The sequence below is a fragment of the Echeneis naucrates genome, chromosome 14, assembly GCF_900963305.1.
Source record: "Echeneis naucrates chromosome 14, fEcheNa1.1, whole genome shotgun sequence".
Taxonomy (NCBI): domain Eukaryota; kingdom Metazoa; phylum Chordata; class Actinopteri; order Carangiformes; family Echeneidae; genus Echeneis; species Echeneis naucrates.
In genome coordinates, this window is record NC_042524.1 from 10,862,413 (window position 1) to 10,868,521 (window position 6,109).

Sequence of the window (6,109 nt, forward strand, 5' to 3'; positions counted from 1 at the left end):
ATATATATATATAGATATATATATATAATAATTCAAATGCAAATGGATTTTAGTGTATAAGACAAAAATCCACTTGGAAAAACTGCCATTATGTTAACCAGATTTTAGAATTACAAAACCAATCATAAAAGACTCTCTTTAAGATAAGAGTGAACATTAAAAGCCTGTCATAATGTCACATCTGTAGTACGCCCATTAATGCCTGCATTAAAGCGAATATGAGATGCGTTCAGTCTGGTTGGGTGGAGGAGAGTGACGATCTGTTCAGGATATTCTCACATGAAGGCCACTCTAAGTGTCAATGACATGAAGAGTGACAAGTACACAGTGGAGAGCTGAGGCATTACATGTTAAAGTAAACACCAATATTATCATCTCACCCAGCTGCCAAAAGTGAGGTAGGGCTGAGGAAGCTTTCTTACTGCAGGTTGAGGACTGTCTGTGTACGTGCATGTGTGTCTAACAGTGAGAGAAAAAGTCAAGGTGGATACAGTCACTGATTCTGAACTGTGCATTTTCATGTCAGACTGGAGTGGGGGATTCATGCTTCAAAATGACACATGGCATTAGTGCTTTCATTGTTGCTACCATCCTCATTTTTTGGCACAATTGCATCCTTCAGCTTGATTCACCAAAAAGCAGTGCTGAGAGGTTCATGGACTGTCCTGAGGGGCCTTCTGACAGTATGTGGGGAGTAGAGGAAGTGGGGTCGGGGTGGGGGTTTGATAGCTGGCTAGACTGACACCAGGGGCTGATAGCAGGACTAAAACCTTTCTGACTCACTCTCTCTCTTTTAGTCTTTCCCTCTCTCCACCTGACGAGTGCGCACACATGCACCACCACACACAAAAGGAGCTGAAAGGAGGACAAAGCCTGGGGCTCTCAGTAGGGAATCCATCCTTGGAAAGATGAATTTCAAAGTGGAAGCACCTTGCTCTCTTTACCTCTCCCTTCCTTATCTCCCCTTTCTTCATCCCTCTCTCAGCACTGCAAGGTGAAAAAAAAATGACCAGTTGCAATCACGAAAAAGGTGTCACCTCTAAAAACACAGACACACACACCTAACCAAACATACACTCATTCAAGAAGTGGATATTCTCCTCCCTGATCCATCTATTCTGGCCACCACTGTGGCCAGCTAATGGCTTTCATCAGGCATAACTGCAATGACAATTCTTCCATTGGACCCCCATCAAATACCAACAAGAAATGTGTTGAGGCTGATGGTGTAACCACTATTGTATAAAGAGTGCCGTTTGCTTTCTGTCTCTGTTCTGTTGCCATGACAGAGAAAGATGCAAGAGAGAAGCAGCCGGCAACACAGATGACAGAAAACGGGTCATGTAAGAAAGTTAAAACAAACCTATATTTGAACATGTCATGGACACAGACATGGCAGAAGCACAAACACGCAGGCGTTATGGGAGCAAATCCTAATTATAGCCTTGAACAATAATGCTGGCAGCTTCCTAATTGCCAATTAACTCAGGGTCACTGCTGTTATCTCTCAATCGCGTTAGCCAGCTTTGCCCCCGAGTCTTCCTCCAGGAAAAAACAAGAGCTTTACTCCTTTCTTTGCTCCTTTCCCTTATGTGTGCAGACCCAAAGCAAAGCAGCATTTAATTTGCTGTATTTCTTTTGAAAAGCTGTGTAATAGCAAGGGACATGACAATAACTAAATGGTTATCGTTTTGTGTCACCACTGCAGAATTGTCTGAGGTCCTGCTTGCCCTGGCCGGTCTGCATTCTGCTTGACTGCCACTAAATCACCTTAACTCTCTCCCAAGAACAAACACACACAACAACCCATTACGTGCAAGTGCACACATACACTAGGAGTAAGCCACTAAATCACAGAGAGCAAATGTGACAGGATAGCTAATCTAACTGTAAACACATTTGCAGTTAATCCAGAAACAAAAAAAGGCCCTTAGAAAATACATAATAGTAATGGGAAGAAAATAAACAAATTCTTCTCTGGAGAGACAGGGAGCTTGAGGTGAGAGAGTTGGATATTCAGTTTAATTGGGCAGCCTGCTTAGGAAAGCTGGCTCTGTGGTTGGCGTTGAATTGGACACATTGACAACGGCTGCAGAGAAAGGACTGAGTAAAATTCTGACCATCATGGACAATGACCGGCATCCACTACACCACTACACAACATTCACAAAACAGAGGAGCATGTTCAGTCGCAGACTTCTGTCCCTGTCATGCTCTACAGACAGACTAAGGAGGTGCTTTGTTCCCTGGGCCATCCAACTTTGTAACGTGACACAGAAGAGGAGGTGTGAAACAGACTTAAGAGAATGAGTCAACCTCTCTCTGCCCCCATTCCTCCATCACAATGTGATGTCTGCATTGGACTGTTTGGACTGTACTCACAGGCTACATTAGCCCATTGCACCCCCACCCCCAACCATTGCTCTAAATTCTTATTCTTTTTTTCTAAAATATTTTCTTATTGCTTTATAAGTTTTATGTGGGTGATAGTTGGTGGTCTATCTGTTGTTATATGTTTGATATGTGGGCTGTGGCTCTGTTATGTGTGTGTTGCTCTCTACATTTCTGTTAAATTTACTAGATTCCTTAAATTTCCTTTGGGAATAAAATCTATCTACTGTTTTACACAACAATGACATCACACCAAATTTTGAACATGATCACCACAGTTTTAAATAAAATTAACTTTATCCTGTCTTTTGGAAAAACATTATTAGGTCTATATTGTTATGTCACTCACTGTAAAGGAAAGAGGAGGGTCAAACAAAACTGATGACCCAAAGGTTGACTGTCCAAGTCAGTTTTTTTGATAGTGTCCCGTTGCTGTTGGGTGCTCAGCTGCGTTCCATAATCTGCTATGACATTTATTTTCAGCAATTTGACTTCCATCAGCATTGTGACTGGCACTGGATGATGATGTTGTTAGCTACTTCCGAGTGCCTGAAAGGGTGGATTTAATTTATTATTCCCATCCCTGGACAGCCTCACTATTCAAGATGTCATTTGTGTTTGGCAATGACAGATAATGATAATAATTAAAGCTGCAGGCAGCATTCATCGGGCCTTAGCACCATTGTGGACATCAAGGGTGCTGGCAGGTCGCTGGTTCACGCAGCTGTGTGACCATTGCACGCTGCACTAACAAGTTAGATGTTATTTCCTAAATGATTTGTGTGGTTTTTTTCTGTGTCCACTATATGATGCAAGTAAACATCTGTTTATCAAATGTAGATTGGACAATGTCATTTTCAAGTAAATCAAATGTCAATCAAGTGCTGTAATTATGTAGGCATATCACCAAGCGAAATGTAAAATTTGGGTCAGATTTCATAATGTACAACGCCCTTTTTCATAAATACTGAAATTCACCATACCAGCACAAGCACACAATTCACCACAATGGGAAAATCTTACTTTGCCCTAGAAAGGTGCCATTTTAACATTAACAGTTCAACTGCTGATATCCATCCAACCATCCAACCACTAATCATGTTCTACTGTAGACTCAGCGAGCTGGGCGTAGCAGGATATGTACCAGTTCCTTACAGGAGCTGAACTACCATCAGCAGTTGAAGTAGGGTTAGGGTTAGTTGGTAGAGTTGCAGTTACAAGCCCAGACTGTGCCTGACATTTTTAATGAAAATACGTACATATCATACATATCACATTTTACATATCATTTACATACTTAAACAACATAAATAAATAGCAGCACTGTGCAACAAAAGAAGAGCAGAAATAAGATGCAGATGGTGATTAAGATAGTGGATTGCGATTCTAACCAAAAGGGCTTTCATATAATCTTTTAGCAAGATCATCCAACATATTTGTTAATAGCACCTCTCTAATCCTATGTCATGTACAAAAACACTGAATAATTTAATTGCTTGACTTTCATTGTGGACTGTTATTAAAAAAGTTGCGTAATGGTAAAGTTTTTTAAAACCTCCCTAAGAAAAAACAGCGTAGGGAAGGGTGGTGGGAGGGGTGGAGAAACAGGCGATTGAGCATATAAACCAGGGAAGCTGGAGAATTGGAGTAGACGGGAAAAAGGAGGCATTCAGGGCATTCATATTATGACATAGCTTGCAGAGACTTATCACTGAGGGGTAATAAGTAAATAGCTCTGTCCATGTGCATTTTCCTCAACCTGTTTCTGTTTAAATGCAGAAGCACCTGGTCCTTTCCTGTGATCAATGTCATTTGCCAGCGAAAGGAAAGGTTAAAAGGATCAGTGGGTTTATAGCTAACGTCTCCTTCCCATTAACGTCTCCTTTCCATTACATAGGCTGCATTTACTTTTATCCTGACTCGACAAATCATTGAGAATATTAAAGCTGTAATGACAAAGTTTATAACCCTTTATTCACACAGCATCAAAGTAATATTTCTGGATCACTAAAACGGTCTCAGACTCAGTTACCATCCACCCTGACCTTCAGATCAAGTATGGAGAAAATGAAAACAATAGTCACGTGTTATGTAGGGATTCTTTATTTAACCATGCACACAGGAGAACAACTCAGCCGGCAAAATAATACAATTTGATTTTATTTGATTAGGATTTTAAAAGCCAGTCCACATGGCGGTACAATACAATATCAATAATTTTTGAAACAATTTACAATCAACTACTTCTGAACTGCCTGAATAATAATAATAATCTTGATGAGCAATGAAATTATATCATTAAACTCTCAGCATCATTTCCACAGAATATAACCTGGGGAGAGATAGATGATGGCCTGGGAAGAGCTGTGTATGGATCTCAGGCACCAACTGTCCAACAAGGTGCGATAGCTGGCGGCCACAGTTCAGGTCAAAAATATAGCGGGTGGGAGACATTTCCTCCCCACAAGGTTGATGGAGGTTACTGGTCTTCTCTGCCTAATGAGAAAAAGCTGCTATCCCTTCAATTAACCACAAGGCCATCGACTATCTCATACTAAGCGCACACATGCATAACATATTACAATTTTTCAAATAGCCTTGAACTGGCACGTTATTGGAAACACGGAAATATTTACCTTCTACGGCTTACACTACTTCCTTACCAACAAGTACAACTCTGTTAAGGAAATAGAAGTATACATTTAGTCTGTTGCAAACATTGGCACATACACACAAAGTTAGGCATCCATTTTCACCAGACACTAGATGTGGTGAATTGTAGTCACAAGATATAATTGTGGCTGCGTAGATTTTGATATTTTTTTTATGAGCATATTTTTCTTGTTTCTAACATGGAGTCAAAGTGATCTTCAACTTAATCAGTCACCAGTCACATTGAATTATGGTTCATAATTCACTCATAATTACCCTGCTGTCAGTAATACCCCGCTGCTACCTGGCACGCTGCTCCATGTTTGCAGCATCATTTTATTCCTCTCTCCTCCACTGAACTTCCTTCTGGTCTTAGTCCATATTTACCGATGGTACTTCTTGCCTTGTGAGTTTGTGTGGCTGGGCTCAATCCTGTTGTGCTTCTGGCAGTCAATGGGGAGCTCTGCTCCAGCAACAATTTTGGAATATATTGGCACACATTCTCTGATGGAGGTGTATCGACACAATTAGAGTGACCACATGCTTCCTGAAATTGCTAAGCAGTAAAGGTAACAAGGAGGTCATATCCTCACACCTCAGTGTACTTTTGGAATTAATAAGTATGTGTGTCCGCAGTAAGTTGTAACTCATGTTCAGAGCATTTCCTTGTTTTAATTCTGTGGGTTTTCATTTATATTTGACAACAACAGGCCTCAAAAAGGTATGTCAACTATGTCACTAGCTTCAAAATGATTGAAGAATTTCAAGACACATTTCCGAGGGATCTCAAATGATCCTTTAGGGATGTAGTGCCAAGACAGGCCAGGCTGAGCAAGCATGAGTGACCATCTCTTTGGGAGAATCAGTCATGTCACTGTCAGTATTGAAATAACTGCAGGGTTCATTGTGAGTCATTCCCTCAGCTTAAGACATTTCAGTAAGTTATCCATGAATGTGAACAGCTCTCTCAGAAATGGCAGAAATAGGGCCAAACACAGAAGAGTCTAATCTGTAATGTCATATCAAAGCACAGCCTTGAGCAGCTGCATTGAAAATGAATGAAGCG